Source organism: Eumetopias jubatus, unplaced genomic scaffold (assembly GCF_037043125.1).
Source record: "Eumetopias jubatus isolate StellerSeaLion01/CBP00866 unplaced genomic scaffold, mEumJub1_p1.0 scaffold_8, whole genome shotgun sequence".
Lineage (NCBI taxonomy): Eukaryota > Metazoa > Chordata > Mammalia > Carnivora > Otariidae > Eumetopias > Eumetopias jubatus.
Genome location: NW_028274814.1, coordinates 57,555,879 through 57,578,793, shown reverse-complemented (window position 1 = coordinate 57,578,793; position 22,915 = coordinate 57,555,879). Strand labels below are relative to the sequence as shown.

At 38.1% G+C, this 22,915-nt stretch overlaps 1 pseudogene; it reads right to left on the bottom strand.

The window, feature by feature from the left end:
* LOC148163718 (patched domain-containing protein 3-like) overlaps window positions 1-6,561 on the bottom strand; it is a 34,635-nt pseudogene extending 28,074 nt beyond the window's left edge.
* Window positions 6,562-22,915: the final 16,354 nt, after the last annotated feature.

Below are 22,915 nucleotides of genomic sequence, written 5' to 3'. Positions count from 1 at the left end.
GAATTTCTGCCACCTTTTTTGTTATTCTTCTGAGACCCCTACAATACAAATGTTACTATGCTTGATGGAGTCACTGAGTTCCTTAGGACTATTCTCAGTTTGCATAATTTTCTTTCTCTCTTTTGCTCACCTTGGTTACTTTCCACTCCTCTGTCTTCCAGGTCATTAATTCATTCCTCTGCTTCATCTAGCCTGCTGTTTATTCCACCAAGTATATTTTTAATTTCATTTATTGTCTTGTTGATCTCTGGTTGGTTCTTTTTTATCTATGTGTTAAGGGGTCTCACTGATGTCCTCCACTCTTTTCTCAAGTCCGGTGAATATCTTTATGGTCGTTAAATCCTCTATCAGAGTTATATCCAGTTCACTTAAGTCTCTTACTGTGGTTTTGCGCTGTCCTTTCATTTGGGAGATATTTCTCTGTCTCCTCATTTGTTCTAACCGTGTCTGTCTCTGTGTGTTAGGAGAATCAGCTGCTTCTCTTGCTCTTAACAATAGGAGCCTTATGAAGAAGAGGTCTTGTAGTGCCTTGCAGTGCAGTGTCCCCTGTTCCCTGGGTCTTCAGGGAGTGTCTCCTCTGTGTTGTGTGTGCTCTGCTGTTGAGGCTTGGCCTCTTTTTCCTTCCGTCCAGTTGTCTGCAGAGGCTCTCTTTGCCTATTGTGGGCAGTGTTTGGTCCCCAACAATGGTGGGGGTGCATTTTATCAAGGTGTGTAGTGGTCTCCTTGAAAATGAGACCTGCCCCTGCTGCTGCAGGAACTGAGGTCCTGCAAAATGTGCTGGTCTGGAGATGTGGTGGACAGGTGGCCTGGACTTCTCGGGGAGGGGCCCTGCAGGACTGGGAAGGGTGGATCTGCCCAAGCAAGGGGTTGGGGGCTTGGTGCAAACAAGTTAGGTAGCATGTATTGACACAGCGCTTGTTCCCACAGATGGCCATTGTTTTTTCTGGGGGGTAGGGGGAGGGAAATGGCACCTGCAATTCCTTTGTCCCTGGAGGGGTCTTCCCATGATCCTTCTCTCTGTGGGCCACATTCTGATATGAGGAAATCACTCTCCCTCCTGTGTGCCCCATCTGTTTTTCAAACTGTTGGTTCTGGTGCTGCATCTGCATGGGCTGTTTGTTGGCTGTCTCTTTAAGGGTGGGGACTCTGCTTTCTAACACCCTCCAGGCTCCCCAGAGGTGAGCCTGCCAATTTTTAAGATTCCAGGCTTTAAGTCCCACTAGTTATAAGAACTCATGAAGTTCGGCCTCTCTCTCTTTCAAAGGCAGATGTTTTGGGGATTTGTCCTCCCTGTTTGTGGGCTCTCCAGTGTGCAAGTCTGTTTTGTACCCTTCTCTGCACCACCAGCTCCCTCTCCACCAAGGACGTCCATGGTCCATTTAGCTCCTAGACCGCGTCTTCCGTGTCTTTGCCCTTCCTACCTTCTTCAATGTGACTTCTTCTCTTTCTTGTGTAAGTCTTGCGTCATTTTCTGGGTGATTTACATTGCTGTGAGTGTTATCGAGTTGTATCCGTGGGAGGAGGCAAGCTTAGGGCCCTCCTACTCTGCCTTCTTCCCAGCGGACCAGAAACAACCTATTTCTTCAAAGATTGCTAAATCTGTCCTGTGACTTCTCTGGGTCTAGTGCCTTTAAGAGATGGACATTTTTATCAACCAATACAATTTCTTTGATAGTATCGGGTGGATCAGGTGTTAAATTTCTCCTTCGGCCAACTTGATAATTTTTCTAAAAATGTGTTTGACGTTAATTTTTAAATTGCGGTAACATTTTCAAACATTTTTTTTAAAGTAAAAAAAATCTATTCTTTTTCTGTACTTCTGACCCGTTTTCCATTCTTAATATTAATCTGTGTCTATTCCCTTTTTTCCTTAGGAAGACTTTTAAAGCTATTTATTATTTACTACTCTCTTAAGAGAAGCAGGTTTTGATTTTGCAGTTGAACTCTATTTTAAAATGGTTTGATCATTGTTTCTTTAATTTCTACCTTTGCCTTGATTTCCTCCTTCCAACTTTTTAAATTTTTTTCTGACTTAAGTTGACAGCTGAAGTCACGTTGGGTGTAGAGATTACTTAAAAATAAAATCTTAGGTGTGCCTGGGTGGCTCAGTCAGTTAAGCATCTGACTCTTTATTCTGGCTTAGGTCATGATTTTTATAATAAATGCATGTAAAACTATGACTTTTCACTTACGTACTGGATTAATGACCCTATAGGTTTTGATGGGTAGTGTTCTAAAGATAAATTTTCAAAAATTTACTAATTTCCTTAGAATTTATCCTATCTTATGTCATCTTTTTACCAAGCTCTTATCCCTACTTGCTTTTTCTACTTTTATTCTTGCTCCTTTTGTTGGAGTAGCACTTTTTCCTTAATTCTCATGGTTTGCTTTAAAAGTTACTCTTAAATTTTTAACATGTATCTTAGTTTTACATTCCTCCAGCAAGTTCTTTCCCTTTTTAAGATTTATTTATTTATTTTAGGGGGAGAGAGCACACATACAGTGGGAGGGGCAGAAGGAGAGGAGGGAGAGGGAGAGAACCAGACTCCTCACTGAGTGGGGAGCCTGACTGCAGGGCTCAGTTTCATGACCCTGAGATCATGACCTGAGCCAAAATCAAGAGTTGAGAGCTTAACCAACTAAGCCACCCAGGTGCCCCTCTCCAACAAGTTCTAAGGTTAGTTATTAGCTGTTCTCTTCCAAAAGCAGCGGAAATATTTATATTTTTTTATTTCAAGTTGAAACACCCTGCTCTCAGCTTTCCTAGTGTTGTTATCTAGAATTTTCCGATTTTTACACACATCCATGAAAATTACTGTCGTTATTTTTTTTCCTTTTAAGATTTATTTTTTTGGGGGCGACGGGGTGGCTCAGTTGTAGGGCATGTGTCTCCGGCTTGGGTCGTGATCCCGGGGTCCTGGGATCGAGCCCCACATTGGGCTCCCTGCTCTGTGGGAAGCCTGATTCTCCCTCTCCCACTCCCCCTGCTTGTGTTCCCTCTCTCGCCGTGTCTCTCTCTGTCAAATGAATGAAATCTTTAAAAAAAAAAGATTTATTCATTTTTATTTTAGAGAGAGAGAGAGAATGGGATGGGGAGAGGCAGAGGGAGAGGGAGAGAGAAAATCCTTAAGCAGGCTCCCTGCTGAACGTGGAGCCCGATCCCAGGACCCCTGAGATCATGACCTGAGCCAAAATCAAGTGTTAGACGCTTAACCAACTGAGCCACCCAGGCACCCCATACTGTGGTTATTTTTTTCGCACTCAATACTTCATTTAGTTTAGCTGTGTTTTTCAAATGAATTTGCTCACCATTGAATTTCCTCCTTCATTCTTTGAATCAGTTTTATGGCTGATGCGTACATATTCTTCAGCAGTTTCTTCACAAATGTCAGTGAGGAGTAAACTCTTATTTTTTCATACTTGAATATATATTGAATTATATTCCTTCTTGAATAATTTATTATATATAGAATTCTAGGTTCTGAGTTCTTTAGTATGTAAAAGATATTTTCCTGCTACCTTTTGGCATTTATTTTTGCTGATTAGAGCTCTGCTACCAACCTGATTGTTGTTTGAGGGGTTTTTTGGTAAGTAGTCTGTCATTAAAAAAAAAGAACAGCAGGGCGCCTAGTTGGCTCAGTCGGGGGAGCATGGGACTCTTGATCTCGGGGTTGTGAATTTAAGCCCCACGTTGGGTGTAGAGATTACTTAAAAATAAAATCTTAGGGGTGCCTGGGTGGCTCAGTCAGTTAAGCATCTGACTCCTTATTCTGGCTTAGGTCATGATCTTGGGGTTGTGAGATCAAGCCCCATGTTGGGCTCCGTGCTGGACGTGCAGCCTGTTTACGATTCTCTCTCTCTGGGACGCTTGGGTGGCTCAGTCAGTTAAGCATTGCCTTTGGCTCAGGTCATGATCCCAGGGTCCTGGGATCAAGTCTCGCATCGGGCTCCCTGCTCAGCGGGGAGCCTGCTTCTCCCTCTCCCTCTGCCTGCCCCTCCCCCTGCTTGTGCTCTCTCTCTCTCTCACAAATAAATAAAATCTTAAAAAAAAATTCTCTCTCTCCCTCTCCCTTTGCCTCTCCCCATCCCTGCTCATGCATGCTCTCTTTTTCTAAAAAAAGTCAAATGAGTAAAAATGAAAATAAAAATAAAAAATAAAATAAAATCTTAAAAAAAAAGAATAGAATTTACTTTTTAGAGTCATTTTAGGTTCACGGAAAAATTAAACTTTTCAGGTACAAAGGTACAATGCTTTCTCATCTTCCTCCTGTCCCTGGACGTGTGTGTCTCCCTCCTTATCAACATCCCCCACCAGAACTATAAAGAATAAGAAATGAATCTCCTCTTTGCCCTACACCACTCCCCCTTTTCAGTTTTTACTGTTTCATTGTTACCATTTGGTGTGCATCCTTCCTCAACTCTCTGTCTCCATACAAACATAGACACACACAGTCCCATAGTGCATCTGTATCATAATACAAATGTGTATATACTTTCATATACATGTGGTTGTGATGGTCAGTTTTATGTGTCAACTTGGCTAGACTATATGGTTCCCAGTTATCACATCAAACGCTAATCTAGGTGTTCCTTTGAAGGTGTTTTGTAGATGTGATTAAAGTCCATAACCAGTTGACTTATTAGGAAGGGAGATTGTCCTAGATAATCCGGGTGGAACTGATTGAGTTATCTGAAAGCTCTTAAGAGCAGTGCTTAGTCTTCCCTGAAGAGGAAATTCTGTCTGGGGGCAGCAGTTTCAGTTTGTGCCTGACAGTTGTAGATAACTCCCTTCTTGAAGGCCCGCCTTGTGATTTTCCAACTTGCCTAGCCAGCCCTGATAATTGCATAAGCCAAGTCTTTGCAATAAATCTCCTATTATATATTTCTTACTGATTCTGTTTCCCCTGGTTGAACCATGACTGACATTTATATTTCTGTAACTTGCTTTTTCACTAACAATATGTCTTAGAGATGGCATTATATTTAACTGCCGAATCATAGCACGTCATATGAATATACTCTATCTTATCTAATCATCCTGTTACTGGTGGATATTTTAGTTGTTTAGATTCAAAGTTAAATTAGATTCAAATTATTTTCGTTTGCTGCTTTGGAAATTTGCTTTATTGACTTCTTGTATCCAGCATTGCTATAATAAAATTTAACACCAGTTGGATTCTTGCTTCTTTGCAGATAATTATTTTTCTTCTTTGAAGGCTTTTAAGATTATTCTTCTCCTTTAATATTTCATAAGAACAGATTATTGGGGTGGAAAAATATTTCCTTCTACTTTTCAAGCTTATTTGGATGTTTGGGAATTAGGTGTTTGCCCTGCCATACAGACCTGTCATTCAGATAAAACAAATTATCTCTGGTAATAGTTCTTTCTGGGCCAGGCCCCTATCTAAATTCTTTCAGGTCGTTAAGGGAGTAGTAAAAGTGTTTCCTGAGTTTGCTGGGTCTTGACTGTTTTCATTTTAAAATAGTCCACATGCCAAAGTGACACATTTTGGGGAGATTTGTTTTGAACCCCTTTAATATCTATGGTTGTTTCTCTTCCTGCTTCATTTTTATTAGTCCCTTTAAATCTGGAGACTCACTTCTTTTGATGTTCTCCTGTCATTGCTTTTATTATTATTTTTTGAGTCCTCTTTCTCTCTCTTTTTCCTTGGAACTCCTATTTGGTGGATTCAAGGTTTTCTGGGACTTTCTCTCAAGCCTCAACTTCTTTTTTTTTTTTTTAAAGATTTATTTATTTGAGAGAGAGAGGAGGGGGGAGCAGTGGGGAGGGGCAGAGGGAGAGGGAGAAAAGGAATCTTAAGCAGACTCTGTGTTGAACATGGAGCCTGATGCAGGGCTCGATCTCACGACCATGACCTGAGAGGAAACCAAGAGTCAGATGCTTAACCGACCTAGCCACCCAGGCGCCCCTCTCAACACTCAACCTTTATGTCACACTTCCCACCCAGTCATTCTGTTGTGCTGCATTTAGGGCTGGGTATTCAGCTTATTAACTTGCTCTTCCCTTGTGTCCATTCTATCATTCAGCCGATATATTGAATTTTATTGCAATAATAAAAACATTTTTTATTTTTAAGATCTAAAGTTGCATTTTTATAATACCTGTTCTTTTTTCATAGTTATGATGTTCTTCTGAAGATATTAATTTCACTTCTATTAAAGCCTCCTTTTGTTTGCTCTATTAAGCATTTTTCCCCTCCAGTATTAGTTGTGTGAATGAAGTTTGGTACCTCTCTTTTATGGGCACTGATTTTCCTCATATATTTGGCAGTTTTGGGTGTGAGTACAGTATTTGTCGCGGTCTGTCTCCCACGATGGGGAGACGGTACAGGATGGGTTAGCAGATGTAGAACGCTAGGCATCCATACCCTCAGCGAGGACCACTTTGCTTGGCTGGCGTGACACCATTTGCAAGGGGCAGCTTAACTCTCCATAGTCACTTCTCCAGCCTGGAGCAGATGCCTCAGCGACTTGCTCCTTGACCACGGGGAAGAGGGTCTTTGCAGTAGGAGGAAGGCGGTCCATGCATCTAGCATCCATCTCGCATGCATCGCCTCTGAGTCTGGACACTTGCAGAGCATCCAGTTCGCAGCAGTTCTTTCCTCAGCCAGTCCTATCTCCTTTCTGTCTGTTAGAAATGGCTCAGGAGTTTTTCTTTTCTCTTGCTTTCCGGCACTGTTACAGATTTTAATTTTTCTTTCCCTGTCATTTGTAGGGATTTGGGGTAAGAGGGAAGGTGGAAGAGTGTTTGTCTCTTCCGGCGCAGAGATAAAATAAAGCGATTTTATCTCTGCACCATATTGCCATGAAATATTTGGGAGGGTTTAAGTTAATTTGCCAATAACTTTGAAAAAAAAACTTTGTCTTAAATAATAATAGTAATACTAATTTTAGAATTAAATGATTTGATTAATAATCTAGAAATTAAAAAAGAAACCAAAAATATAAATTTTACAATACCCTATTCCCCTGGGGCTCCTGGGTAGCTCAGTTGGTTAAGTGTCTGTCTTTGGCTCAGGTCATGATACCAGGGTCCTGGAATCGAGCCCCGTGTTGGGCTCCTTGTTCAGCAGGGAGCCTGCTTCTCCCTCTCCCTCTCCCTCCGCCCCTCCCCCTGCTTGTGCTCTCTCTCTCTCTCTCTCTCTGACAGATAAATAAATAAACTCTTAAAAAAAATACCCTATTCCCTTTCTGTCAACCAAGTTCACACATCGTGCCATTAAATTTGCTGAAAGTTACAAAGGAAAGAATATCAGGTGTCAAACAAAGAATCATACAAACAAGGCATTTTTACATTTGTCTCCTAGCAGTAGGGGACGAGATGTCTTTGCATTGTGAAAACCTCAAGGCTGCCTATCTCCATTGGCTGTTGAAAAGTAAACAAACAAACAAAAAACCTAAATGATTCTCATATAAAACCTTGAATCAAGACAAAGTTTAGCTGGTCAAGAACTGGAACCACGATAGCCTTCTGCATGAATCTCTTACAGATAGCTTGTCCAAAAACACCTCACCTCCTTTAAAGATGAATTATCAAAAGGATTTCAGCTAAACACTACTGCTACCACTCAAGAATCAAAAAGGAAGAAAGTAGCAGCAAAACAAAGGACAGATGAATGCTCAACAGAAAAATTACTTCTGTAAAGTAGATGAAAATCATGCCCAGCTGTTTTGCTATGAATTTAAAACACTTTTTGGAAATATTTACCACTGAGAGCACAAAGCAGTGATAAAAGAGGTCAGGAAGAGATAGTGTGACTGCATGAGAAAATGCAATGTAAGCTAATTGAGCAGAAAGGAAAATAAGGTTAAGAAAATAAAACCATCACTGAAAGAAGGGCGAAATTAGAAGGATCACAAGGGACAGTAGAGACTGTGGAAAACAAAATAAAGGACAATAGAAGCTAGAAAAGAAAAAAGTGGGTAGAATTTACCAAAATGAATAAAAATGTTTAAAACACATTAGAAAAAATGATGTGGAGGGGCGCCTGGGTGGCTCAGTCGTTCAGCATCTGCCTTTGGCTCAGGTCATGACCCCAGGGTCCTGGGATCGAGCCCCGCATCGGGATCCCCGCTCCGCGGGAAGCCTGCTTCTCCCTCTCCCGCTCTCCCTGCTTGTGTTCCCTCTCTCGCTGTCTCTCTCTGTCAAATAAATAAATAAAATCTTAAAAAAAAAATGTGGAAATCAGAAAAGGAGATTCAGCATATGTATATTTGAATCGCAGAATGAGACAACAAATATTTAATATTTCTGACATAAAAATAAATACACACACACACAAAATTTTAAGAATATTTTGACCGGGTTTTTTGTTTGTTTCCTGCGAGGGGGTGTTTGGAAAAACAAAAGGCATCTGGTTTCTTTTTCTGCTTATGGCAAGGCCTTATGATGGTACTTAATCAGCTGCATAGATAGAACTGATTGAAATTTAAGCATGGAGTTTAGATCCTTGTAGAAATTAGTTACACCGATTTTATATAATCTGATTAAACAGGCAAAATTTGCTTCATGTTAAAGTGTTTATTTTTTTAAAGTTTTTTATTTTTTAATTTACTTTGTTTTAGGTGACCTTTGAGTGTAATGAGTGCTTTGAGTAAAAGTTTTTCAAATAAAAAATTAGAAAATTTATTTGTTTAAATTAAAATTTAAAACGATTTCTCTGCTTTTTTGTTTAAGATGTTGTTTATTTATTCCAGAGAGAGAGAGAGAGCACGCATGTGTGAGTCGGGGGAGGAGCAGAGGGAGAGGGAGAGCATCTCAGGCAGGCTCCATGCTCAGTGCAGAGCCTGACACAGGGCTTTATCTCTCAACCCTGATACAATGACCTGAGTTGAAATCAAGAGTTGGACACTTCACCCACTGAGCCACTCTGGTATCCTGAGGAAGCTATTTATTTAATTGAGAAATTGCTTCATTTTTTTCCTTCTCTCCTTCCTACTTTTCTTTTAGTTTATTTTGTTAGTTTTTTAAGAGTAGTATTAAGTTCCCTTCTTTTTACTCCTTACTCCTTAATAAAGATGTCCTCTAAGAACAAGTTCGCTGTGCCCCATAGGTTTTGGTAGGGTGTGTTTCTTTTTCATTGCTCTCTGGATAATTTGAATTTTCAGTTTTGCTGTCTTTGAACATTTGAAATTTTTGATTTAGGAATGTGTTTTTTAATTTCCAAGCTGTTTTGTTGTCATTTAATTTCTTATTTATTGATTAATGATACTGGTTTGGAATGAGACCATCCAACCCTCTGCCAGCCCCATGTCCATCAGCAGAAGCCAAGTTGGGAGTCTTGGAATTCAGCCCGCTTCTGACAAGACCTTTCTCCACAGCCCTCTTTCCTCTCCAAACATTATCTTGCTGTTACTTTCTGCCATAAAACCATCATACTGTTTGTCTCCTTTTAAGTAGTCATCACAACAAGCCCTGGCTTCCCAGGTTATTCTTCATCTCTGAGACTTTCATCTTCATAAGGTTTTGTACATCTTTTCTCACCCCCAGCTTCCCCTCCTTCTCAACTCTTAAGACATATTTACTCTATCCTCTGAGGTAGCAGAGGTAACATTTTATTGTTGATACTTTTAAAGTTTGCACACTCAGATTTGGGGATCTAGGTCCTCAATTATTTCTCTATTGGATCCTTCAGGCTTTTAGAGTATCCCTCTTGATGTCCCCTTACCCTGAAGTTCTCCACCCTCCCTCCCCCCAAAATAACTAGCGGGTAAAGCAGGAATTCTTATATTCCTTGATGAGAAGGGGGAGACTGACGTAAAGAGGTGAAGCTCCTGCCTAGCTAGACCTCAGTAAGAGAGCTGAGACTAAACCCAGCCTCCTAACTTCTAACTTGGTATTCTTTTAATCACAACATAGTAATACAGATATAAAAAGATTAAATCAAACACAGATTTGAACAGAATGTCAAAAATGTTAAACATAAGAAGGAAGTAACAGAATTAAAATATATCCGTTAATTAAATGTGAATAGGTCCAATTCTACTAACTCATACTGTCAGGTGGAATTGAGGAGTACTTAAAAGCACATAATGAAAGGTTGAAAATAAAGGGATGGGCCAGGCAAATGCAAACAGTATAAAAGCGGAGGTGGTAATATAATGTAATTTAAAGTAGAATTTAAGGTTAATGCACTGGATATAATGAAATAAGATAGTATGTAATAATGAAAGGCCCAATTAATTAACAAAGTAGCTGTAACAGTCATAACAAGTAGGCACCAAACATAGATGGTATATTTCAGAGCAAAACCTGTTCAAAACACAAGAGAATTTGATGAAGATACAGTTATATTAGGAGATTTGTTGTATCTCTTTCATAATTAAATAGATCCAAAAATCACAAATGAGACCATAGGGAAATAGAATAACACAATCAACAAATTTTTTTTTTTTTAATTTTAAATAATCCCTATACCCACGTTGGGGCTTGAACTTGCCATCCCAAGATCAGGAGTTGCATGTTCTACTGACAGAGCCAGCCAGGTGCCCCTCAATGAACAAGATTTATTTATTTCATTGAGAGAGATCCCGGGGGTAGGGCGGGGTAGGGGGGTGGGAAGGGCAGAGGGAGAGGGAGAGAGAGTCTTAAGTGGACTCTGTGCTGAGTGCGGAGTCTAACGCAAGGCTCGAATCCCATGACTCTGAGATCATGACCTGAGCCGAAACCAAGAGTTGGTCGCTTAACCGACTGGGCCATTTGAGGCACCCAATCAATAAATCTTTTGAGGGAAGAACTCATTACTTCAAAAGCCCATGGAACAGTTTTACAAAATCGGTCTTGGACTTAGTAGCAAAGTAAATCGTAAATCAGAAAGAAGCAGAAATTTTATACTACATGTTCTCTGGTAATTTATTCTTTTAGAAAATATTTTTGATCTGTTATATTCCTAGCATATGAGTAGGTAGTGTGGTTTTTTTTTTTTTAATTACTATACAAATTGCCCTCATTTTGGTATACAGTTTTTTTAATTTTAACAGGTATTATACAAATGTATACAGTCATTTAATCATTACCACAGTAAGGATATTAAGCAGTGCCATCCTTCTAAAAAACTAGTGTCTTTTTAGTCATACTTTTCCCCTGCCTCTAGCCTCTGGCAGCCACTGGTCAGTCTTCATCACTATAATTTTATCTTTTTGAGAATGTCCTATAAATGGAATATATCCTGTAAAGTTTTCAGACTTTTTTTCACTTAGCATAATGCCTTTGAGCTGTATCCAAGCTCTTGCATGCCAGTAGTTTGTTTCTTGTTACTGCTGGGTTGTATTCCATTGTGTGTGGATGTTTCAGAGTTGATTTATCCATCCACTTATTACAGGACATTGGATTGTTTCCAGTTCTTGGTGGTTATGAATAGACCTGTATAAACAATTTAGGTACAGGATTTTATATGAATATTAATTTTTATTTCTTTAGAGTAAATACCCAGTAATAGGATTGCTGGATCATATGGTAAATGCATGTTTAAGTTTGGAAACTATTCCATCCATGTTTTAATAAAGTGATTGTATCATTTTACATTTCCACTAACAGTATATAAAAGTTCCTGTTTCCACATCCTCACCTGTTATACTTAGCACAATCAGACTTTAAAATATTAACCGTTCCAATAGGTATGTATGTGTTGGTAGTCTCATTGTGGTTTAATTTGCATTGTCTAATGACCAGTGATGTTGAGTGTCTTATTTGCTGTCCGTTGAGCTGTATTTTGAGTGTGTGTGTGTGAAGTGTATAAATCTTCTGTTCATTTTTTGTTTTTTCTTGTTGAATTTTGAGAGTTCTTTATATATTCTGCATATGAACCCCTTATTACGTGATATATGCTTTGCTGATATTTTCTTAGACTGTGGCTCCTCTTGTCATTCTCTTAACAGTTTATTTCTAAAAGCAGAAGTTTTTTATTTTGATGAAATCCGGTATATCAATTTTTTCGTATTAATGATGGTTTCAGTGTTATATCTTTTGCTTAACAGAGGGTTGCAGTGATTTTTCTTAATGTTTTCCTCTAGAAGTTGTATGGTTTCATGTGTTACATTAGGTCTGTGATTCATTTTGAATTAATTTTTGGATACAGTATGAAGCATATGAATCGAAGTTCTGTTCTTTTCCTTTCTTTTTTCTTCTCTTATATATTCTAAAACTATTTGTTGAAAAGTCTGTCCTTTCTGTAGTGCATAGCTTTTGCACCTTTGTAAAAACTTAGTTGTTTATATATGGTAAGTCTATTTCTGGATTCTCTTCTAGCCCATTAATCTATTGGTCTCTTATGTGAGGATGCTTCACTGTCTTGATTTCTATAGCTTTTTTTTTAAGATTGTATTTATTTGAGAGAGAGAGAATGAGAGAGAGAGAGAGAGCACACGAGAGGGGGAGGGTCAGAGGGAGAAGCAGACTCCCTGCTGAGCAGGGAGCCTGATGCGGGATTCGATCCAAGGACTCCAGGATCATGACCTGAGCTGAAGGCAGTCGCTTAACCAACTGAGCCACCCAGGCACCCTTGATTTCTATAGCTTTATAGTAGGCCTGGAAGTCATATATTGTTAGTCTACCAATTTTGTTACTTTTTTCAAAATTATTTTAGCTCTAATGTTTTTGTGTTTCCCGATGAATTTTAGAATCCGTTTGTTGATTTAAAAATAAAAGCCTGCTAGGATTTTTATAGGGGTTGCATTGACTCTATATAGATCAATTTGGGGAGAATTGACCTTTTAACAATATTGAGTCTTAAGGATCACAGAACAAATTATGTGTCTCCATTTATTTAGGTCTTTCAAAATTTCTTTCAGAGTGGTTACATGTCTTTTACATCTTTTGTCAGATTTAGCCCTAAATATTCAATAGATTTTTATTAAAAAATGTTATTTCAAGAGAAGAATCCTTTGTTTATTGCTGATATTTAGAAATACAATAGATCTTTTAAACGTTTAGTTTGTATCCGCCAACCTTGCTAAACTTGCTAAGTAGTTCTGCGAGCTTTTTTTTTTTTTTAAATCTTGTAGATTCCATTGAATTTCTACATTTTTTCTTTCCAATCTGGGTTCTTTTTATTTCTTGTCTTATTGCCCTGGCTTAAAAAAAAAAAAGAAATCTTAAAAAAGGTGAAGAGCCTGATATCCATCTTTTGTTCCTGACATGAAGAGGAAAAATACTCAGTTTTTTACCATTAAGTGTGTTGTTAGCTGTATGTTTTTCACAGATGCCCTTTATCAGGTTGAGGAATTTCCCTTCTGTTTCTAATTTGCCGAGAGGTTTTGTCAGGAATGCATGTTGGATTTTGTTAAGTGCACTTCCTGCATTTGTTGATGATCATATAATAAAGTCCCCACTGATATTTTTTTGCTCTAAATTTTTTATTGTTATGTTAATCATCATTAGTTTCCCCATTGATTTTTTTCATTGTTTAGGATAACCCCACTTGGTTGTGATGTGTTGTTGTCTTATACATATTTTTACTATTTACGCTAAAATTTTGTTTAGGATTTTCATATGTCAACATGAAGGATATTAGTCTGTAGCTTTTAATTATAATGTCTTTGGTTTTGGTATCAGGGTAATGTATAACTCATAGAGTGACTAAGAAAGTATTCACTCTTCTTCACGGTCCTGGAGGAGTTTGTTTAGAATGGATTATTATTTAAATGTTCAGTAGAATTCACTCTGGGCCTGGAATTCTTTTCATGGAAAGGTTTTTAACCATAGATTCAATTTCTTTAATAGATGCAGGACTCTCCAGTTATCTATTTATTTTTAAATCATGGTAAAGTAAACATAAATTTGACCATGTTAACCATTTTTAAGTTTACAGCTCAGGGGCAATAAGTACGTTTGCATTGTTTTGCAGCCATCACCACTATCTGTTTTCAGAACTTTTTCATCACCTCAAAGAGGAACTCTGTACCAATTAAACAATAGCTTTCACTCCACTTTCCCCTCAGCCCGTGGTAACCTTTCTTCTGTCTTCTGTTTTTATGAATTTGCCTGTGTTAGATACCTCCTAGGTGGAATCATACAGTATTTGCCCTTTTGTGAGTAGCTTATTTCACTTAGCTTAATGTGATCAAGGTTCATACATGTTGTAGCATATCTCAGAATTTCATTCCATTTCATGACTGAATAATGTTCCATGATATGTATAAACCACATTTTGTTTATCTGTTCATCGAGCACTTGAGTTGCTTCAGCCTTCTGTTGTAATACTGCCGTCAACATTGTTGCGCAAATATCTGTTTGAGTTTCTGCTGTCACTGCTTTTGGGTATATACTAAGAGTGGAATTGCTGCCTAATACGGTAATTGTATTTGCAGCTTTTTGAGGAAACATCAGATTTTCTTCTGTTCCTAGTTTGTTGAGCGTTTTTTATCATAAAAGGATGCTGAGTTTTGTCAAATACTTTTTCTGCATGAATTGAGATGATCATGTGTTTTTCCCCCCATTCATTCTTTAATGGGATATATTATTTTGAGTGATTGCTCATATTCCACCAATCTCGTATTATGGAGGTAAAACTCACTTTATCATGGTGTATAATCCTTTTAAGAGGCTGCTGAATTACGTTTGCTAGTATTTTGCTGGGGATTTTTTGCATCAGTATTCCTCTGGGATATTGGTCTATAGTTTTCTTTATTTGTAGCATCTTTGTCTGGCTCTGGGATTAGAATAGTGCTAGCCTCCTAGAATGAGCTTGGAAGTGTTCCTTTCTCTTCCGTTTTTTGAAAAGCGAGGAGGGTTGGTGTTAACTCTTTAAATGTTTGATGGAATTTACCAATGGAGGTATCTGGTCCTGGGCTTTTCTTTGTTGGGATGATTTTGATTACTTACGGTCTCTTCAGATTTTCTTTTTTTTTTTAATTTTATTTATTTGAGAGAGAGGCAGAATGAGAGAGAGTGAGCACAAGCAGGGTGAGGGGTAGAGAGAGAAGCAGACACCCCGCTGAGTGGGGAGACCGACGTGGGGCACTATCCTGGAACTCTGGGATCATGACCTGAGCCGAAGGCAGACGCTTAACCGCTTGAGCCACCCAGGGGCCCCAGATTTTCTTTTTCTTGATAAGTCGATTTTGTCAATTGTGTGTTTTCAGGAATTCATTCATTTCATCTAGGTTATCCAGCTTGTTGGTGTATATAATCATTTTTTTGGCTGTAAAATTAGGGGTAATGTCCCCACTTTCATATCTGAGTTTTGTAATTGGAATCTTCTCTTTTTCCTTCGTCTAGTTAAAAGCTTGTCAGTTTTGTCGATCTTTAAAAGAAAGAAAGAAACCAGGCCTTGGGCATGGATTTTTCTCTATTGTGTATCAATTCGCTTTGTCCTTTAATTTGGTTCTGATCGTCATTATTTCCTTCCTTCTATAGCCCTTAGTTTGCTCTTCTTTTCTAGTCCCCTAAGGTGTAAAATTAGGTTATTGAGTTGAGATATTTCTTCTCTTATACTGTGTTTAGAGCTGTAAATTTCCCTCAGCACTGCTTTTGCTACATCTCAAATTTCGGCGTCTTGTGTTTTCATTTGTCTCAAAGTATTCTCTAATTTTCTTGTGATTTCTTCTTTGGCCCATTAGTTGTTGTTTAAAAGGGTGTGATTTAATTTGCACATGTTTGTGAATTCTCCAGTTTTCTTTCTGTCACCGATTTCTAGTTTCATTAGGTTATGATAAAAAATACTTCAGATGAGTTTAGTCTTTTAAAACTTATTCATACTTGTTTTGTAGACACCATAGGGTCTGTCCTGGAGAATGTTTCATAGGCGCTTGAGAGAACTGTGTTCTGAAGTCGTTGGGTAGCATGTTCTCCGGGGCCTCACTGGTCTGTGCTGTTGTTCCGCTGTCCTATTTCTCTGTTCTCTCTCTGGTTGTTTGATCCATTATTGAAAGTGGTGCATTAAGATCTCCAACTAATACTGTATTTGTCCCTCCAGTTATGTGAATGGTTGCTTCATAGATACTGGGATCTGTCCTTTGGTGTATGAGTCTCTTAAGAGACAGCATGTACACTTGGAACTTTGTTATAGATTTATTTATATACTTGGGTATTATTTTTATATATATTCCGCCAACACCGCCTTTAATATAATTACTGGTAAGGGAGGATTTACTACTGACATTTTGCTGTTTGTTTTCTGTGTTTCTGTGTGTCTCAGAGAGTTTTTATCGCTTATTTCCTCTATTACTGCTGCCTTTGGGATTAGTTGATTTCTTACAGTGACACGTTTTGATTCCCTTTTGTTTAAATTCTTTAGGTATTTTGTTTGTGGTCTGTTTCTTTTTGAGTCAATTCTGATAGTTTTTAATCTTTGATGGAAATTGACATTTCATCTGAATTGTCAAGTTTTTTGGCATGAACTTGTTTATAACATTTCCTCAGTTACATTTTCACCTCTGTATAATCTGTAGTGATGTGATCTTTCTCATTCTTTATAATGGTAATTTTTGTCTTTGTTTCTCTTGATCACTTTGGCTAGAATTTATCAGTTTCTTGATTTTTCCTTATAGAACCAATGTTTTGTTTCATTGATTTTACTTACTTATTTTTATCTATTTTTAAGGATTTTATTTATTTATTTGAGAGTGAGAGAGAGTACAAGCTGGGCGGCGGGGCAGAGAGAGAGGGAGAAGCAGGCTCCCCACTGAGCTGGGAGCCTGACACGGGCTCTATCCCAGGACCCCAGGACCATGGCCTGAGCCGAAGGAGGCTATTAAGCTGACTGAGCCACCCAGGGGCCCATTGTGTCTTCATATTCACCTATGTTTTCTTCTGTGATGTCTAATTTTTGTTAATCTCATCCCATGTATTTTACATCTCAGACACTTTCACTTTATCTCTAGATGTTTGATTTGGGTCTTTTTAATCTCATGTCTACTTTTTAAACATGTGCTATACATTTAAAATAGTTTTTAATTTCCTGTGTGCTAATTCTAGCATCTTTGTTCTCAGTCAGTTTCTGTTGATTGCCCTTTACTTCTGACATGGCAGATGATTCCATTGATGTGTTCTGGTTTCTCACTGACAAGTATCTCTTTATGATACGGTTGATAATATCTTTGGTAAACTTTCATGTTCCATTCACTGCTTGTTTTAAAGGTTTTATTGATCATAATGTCTAGTTTTAACTGAACTACCCCTCACAAAATAACAGATATGCCTAAAAAAAGATTACTTTAAAAAAACTGAATTAAATATTGTATTAAAAGTGCAAGCCCAAACGAACAACAAGAAAAAGCCAAAATGACAGTTCTTCTGTGGATATTGTGATTTATAAGAAATACATATTTTGCTCCTGGCAGAGAGTTTTTAAAACCCTTTGACTTTCTTAACTGATCAAAGCAGTGATGACGTCTTTTGCTTTTCATAACTACCCCTTCCAAACGTACCCGACTTTATGTTAGCACTCTGACTTCTGGAAAGCCTCTAAGGGTGGAGGCTGGTTGCCTGGAGAACCACCCATGTGATTAGAGGGGTTGGGATTTTCAGTCCTACTCTCTCCTACCTCAGGAGAGGGGAGAGGGAAGAGGGACGGGAGATTCTGTCCAGTCACTGAAGGACAGTGATTTAATCAATCATGCCTGAGTAATGAAACCGTCATAAAAATGCTGAATTTACTGGTTCTGAGAGTTCGGTTTTGGCAAACACATGGAAGTCCTGGGAGGATGGCACGCTTGGAGAGGGCATGGGAGATTTGTGCCCCTTCCCCTCATACTTTTCCTTATTTGTCTCCTCCATCTGGCTGTTCCTGGGTTATATCCTTTTATAGTAAGATGATACTCTAGTGAGCAACTCTTCCTGAGTTCTGTGAGCCACAAATTAATGCAATCAAGGGAGGAGATTGTGGGAACCTTTGATTAATAGCCGGGTGGTCGGAAGCACAGGTAACAACCTGGATTTGGGATGGCATCTGAAATGGGAGTGCAGCAGTCTTATAGGACTTCTTATTAGTTGGCCCTTACCCTGTGGGATCTGACTGTATCAGACTGAATTGAACTGTAGGACACTGATGGCCGTCCCTGGACAGTCAGAGAATATCTGGTCACAGAAGTGTTCAGTGTTGTAGGAGAGTAGAGGAGATACAAAGAGTTTTTTTCTAAGATGTTCAGCTTCAAACCGTTAAGAGCTCCTTGTTATCCACATGAGGAGGTTGAACAGATGGTTTAATCAAATCTAGTAAGAAGTTGGCAAAGTCAGATTTATTAAAAAGATTCCTACTGTGGCCACCTTTTTATAAAAGCAAGTTAAGAGCCACTGGCAAAACAGAAGAACCAGACTTGGTGAAGAAGCCGTTTGAGCAGGTGAAAGCTAAAGAACTCAGTGTCTGCATAGGAGATTCACCAGAGGGACCAAGGAAAGATGAAACCGGGACTTGCAGGGTCTGGATCCAGATGGGGTGCCCTTTCAGGCTACCTGTGTGTATTGACTTTGGTGGTAGGATGCCAGTGGGCATTGTTTCCTGAGGATGTTCTCTGTCACTTTCAGATCTAACATCTCAGAAGAGTAACCTAATGATACATATGACAGAGACCGTCACTAGACTGTCAAGAAACATATGAAAAACAGGAAATTGTAAAAGGGGAGAGGGAGGTAAACACAAACATTTTGGGAACAGTGATTTTCTTTTCTTGGGTAGCTAGGAAAAAGTCAGTCTGCCCTTGAGCATGTTGTCTGGAGTAATTAGGAAAAAAAAAGTTCTTTATGCTCTGAAAAACTTTGAGAATTTAACTGGAGAGTGTGTATGACAGGTTTTCTCTATGTAATGTCTACAGTGGCCTTAATTTAGTACCTGCACCAAGTCAGAACCATTTCCCTCATCTGAATTTTCTCAGGCTTTGTTCTGTTTTTAAAGTATTATGAATAAAATGTGAATAATTTCATACTTTTTTAAAAAAGATTTTATTTTTATTTTATTCATGAGTGACAGAGAGAGGCAGAGGCAGAGGGAGAAGCAGGCTCCCCGCGGAGCAGGCAGCCCGATGTGGGACTCCATCCCTGGTCCCTGGCACCATGACCTGAACCGAACGCTTACCTGACTGAGCCATCCAGGCGCCCTTCATACTTTTTATATAAATGGTGTGGCATAATATTTATTTATCTAGACCTGGTGAATACAAGATTGTTTAATAGGAGTTTTTGTTTGTTTAGCTGCGAAGAAACTTTAACTTAAATTTTTCTGGGACTATGTTATTAGCACTGTCATAATTGCCCCTGATTCTAGGTATGGCTTTATCAACTCCTTTATCACTCTAGCTCAAAACACAAACTTTTTTTTTTAATCTTTGGCATACAGAAAGACCTGGTAAAGTGCATTTTTATTACCTAATTTGTGTTTGTAGTGGATCACCAGAAATCATCCAAGAATTACTCATGTATTTCCATATTGGTGACAGGTGTTCTCGTAAGCATTTGGTATATGAGGGTGCTGTTCATCTTACTTGTGACTGTTCTGAATTAATTGTGACAAGCTCTAATTAGAGCTTTTGAAAGTTTCATTCCAGGCTTCTTGAGCTGATGTTTTGCCTCTGGCCAGTGGGATAGACTGCACATTAATTTTGATACTCTTTAAAGACATGTGCGCAGTTACTGTTCATTTAAGCCAGATGGCATGTGTCAACTCCTGTTCCTGGAAAGGGAGAGGTTTTTTGGTGGGGGAAGGAGGCTTTGTAGTAAAACCTTACGTGTCTTCTTATGGAGCTCTTCTCTTTACCTAATAAATTAGTACGTGTCTTTTTATGGAGCTCTTCTCTTTACATGAATTAGTACTTACAGAAGATTTTCATAGCACTTTAAGCGCTCCTCCTTTCACTTATGAAGAAGATTCTTAGGGGATTGGGCACAGATGTTTTTGTGTGTAAATTCTTTTGCAGTTGTGCAGTAGCAAGGGATCACTGATAAAGTTACATAGAACGAATACTGTTTTTTAGGATAAAAACAAACAAAGAATTCATAAGAGAAGGAGTAAGTGGCCCTTTTACGTTTTTACCAAGCTGCTTACAGTCAGAATCTGAGTCAGGGGATTGGCTGGCTCTGGACAGAGCTCTTAATGATGGAGTGTCGATGCATTTGGAGCCCCTTAGAAAATTGCTCTGATCCAGAGTCAGCCATAGATAGTCTTCTCTACACGAGCACCGTGAATTCCAGCGCTTGGCTTTTAATGTGCATCATGAATCACCTTACATTGAAGTTTATTTTTCCATCAAAATTTTTATTTTTTTCAAGCAATTACAGGTAAGTAAGTGTTTGAATTCTGCAAGCATTTGGTTTTCATTTATCCTGACTAAATCCTGAGCTGCTGAACTTTAGTGACACTTTTTGATTTTCACATCCATAACTCCCAAGAATTTAGGGTGTGAATTTGGGTATTGGTAAAGTGGCTTTTCTATGTTCTTATTTTCTTGGAAATTGATTTTAAAAGTATTATTTTACTGGGATGCTTATCAACATTTTCATTTTTTTCAAAGTGTTGACTTTAAGGTGAAAACAATTTCAGTGGATGGCAATAAGGCTAAACTTGCAATTTGGGTAAGAGTTTTAAAAATGTATTTTGTATAAATATTCAACTTGTATTTTTTAAAGAAGCAGAAGGTGATGTGTGTAGAGTTCTAGAGGGAAACAATTTGTATCAAATAATTTTTGGACAATTTGTTGGTTAATGGATAAACAATAAATGGCTATGTTTTATATTGGGTAATGAGGCAGAGACTTGTTCCACTTAATCAAAATTTTAAAATATACAATCCCTTAAGAATACTTAAAAGCAGAATAAAGTATAGAAAAATCATCTTATCTGCCAGAAGGGATTATTGCTATTGAATACGTTTCTTTAAAGTTTTAAGAAGACAGTGTATACTCAGCTAACACTGAAGGCAGTTGTTGGGGAGAAGGGGATGAAGTGATGCTCAGGAAAAAAAGTATTTTTCATGTTAGTCTGTTCGTATATTCCTGAAATTTGAATTTGCCAACTTTGGATGTATTTTCTACTCTCAGTGCCTAGTCTTTACTTACTGTCATTTGCCAGTGAACCCAAACATTCTGATACATGTTGCTTTCCTAAGACCTTTTCATGATAGTGCTGACCAAATAAAATAGCAATAACTGTCAAAGACGTCCAAGATGCTTAGTGTCTGTCTCTGTCTGCCCGTCTCTCTCCCACTCCTGTCTACCTACCTACCTACTTCTCTCTCTCTATCTAAATGATTACCAATAGATTACATTACATATATAATTTATAAAACTATGCTCTTATATATCGGATTCCCACATATACTATGATAACTAAATATATAAATATGTTTTTGTTACATGGGATAATTGGAACTGGTTAGCGGTCATCACACTGAGATGTACTTCAACATGGTGATGAAGTAGTAACTGGGCATCGGTTACAGGTTGAAACAGCACGTGTTTATGTATTGTATGATCTGATTCATTTTCCTGGCATTCTCCGAATGGCATATTATTTCTAATACACATTTCATCCCAAATAACAAGTAACTGTGTAAGTGTGTCTCATGTTTTTCTGTTAATTTTTTTCTAACATACAATACTTTACACGATCGGTAGCCTATTGGCCCCCTCCCCAAAATATAATTATGATATTGATAAGAATAGTAATGTCTAACAAAAAACAATTTGGAAAATGTTGGACTAGGCCATAATAAAATATATCGAACAGTTTAAGAATGCTAACTTCTCCCTGTACAAAAGTGGGAGCCTGATTTTCTGTATACTTTTCATGGTTGAATTTATCCCTTCTTTCTGCCCTTGCTACCGTTTTGTGAGATATACGTGTTAGAATAGGATCTAAGGCTTGGTGGTTTCCGTGAGATCTTTCTTTTATGCAAGAGGTATTGTTAAATTTACTTTTTAGTTCCTGTATAATAAAAAGGTTGGCAGGTATTACTGAAGTGACATCTTTATCATAAGCGTATAAATATTTTTTTAAATAAGAGGCTCAATCTCAGAACCCTGAGACCCTCATGACCTGAGCTTAAATCAAGAGTCAGAAGCTCAACTGACTCAGCCACTCAGGTGCCCCAAATGTTAATGTTCTTGTGTGTGAGTGTGTGTGTGTGTTTGTAATACTAACTCTGTCATGTGCTGCAAATATTTTTTTCCTGTTTGTCATTTGCCTTCAAATCTTGTTTAGGATGAGTGAGTGTGTGTATGGGGTATGGATGGTGTGGGGAGAGATGTTCTTGCCATACCAAGGTTTTAGTATTTTTCTGGTCAGACCAGTTTTTTTTTTTTCATGAATTTGGGTGTTACGTCATATTTAGGAAGGCCTCCTCACTCATAAATAGAAATACATGAGTCCATTGTTTCCTTTCAGTTCCTCTCCTGCTTCGATGCTTCTCCTAGGATCAGTCAAATAGAATAATCAAGTACAGCCCTGTCCTCACTGCTCCCAAAAGTGCCGCACACACATCACGGCCTACTTGGCACCTCTAAAGCTATTTTTCTCTATATCCTGCCCTCACTTCCACTCCCACATTTTAATATTTAGTCTTTCCAGATCCTTCCTTGTCCTTTGTCCATTTCTAATCTTTAATAATCTCTTTTCTCCTCTCCCATCAGAGAAGAAAACCACAGATAGTAAGCTCTGCTTTTCTTATCTTACAAGGATGCTATTACAGTTATTGCAAATTCCTATCTTGAAAACAAGAACAAGCAAAAATCTTAACTTTTGACTATGTAAGCCTATAAATTTTATAGGTGTAATATATTCTGATCCAATATTGTGGCACAGGGTGTTTGCTCAAATTATCATACCTACTTAAACATTTTTATAAGTGGATCCAAAAAAATCAAGACTCTAAATAGCTGGATTAATTTAAATATTTGTGTGTAAATATTTTTTACTGTAGTATATTAACATTAAACATTATTTTTTGGCTCTAGTCTTTTTTGTTT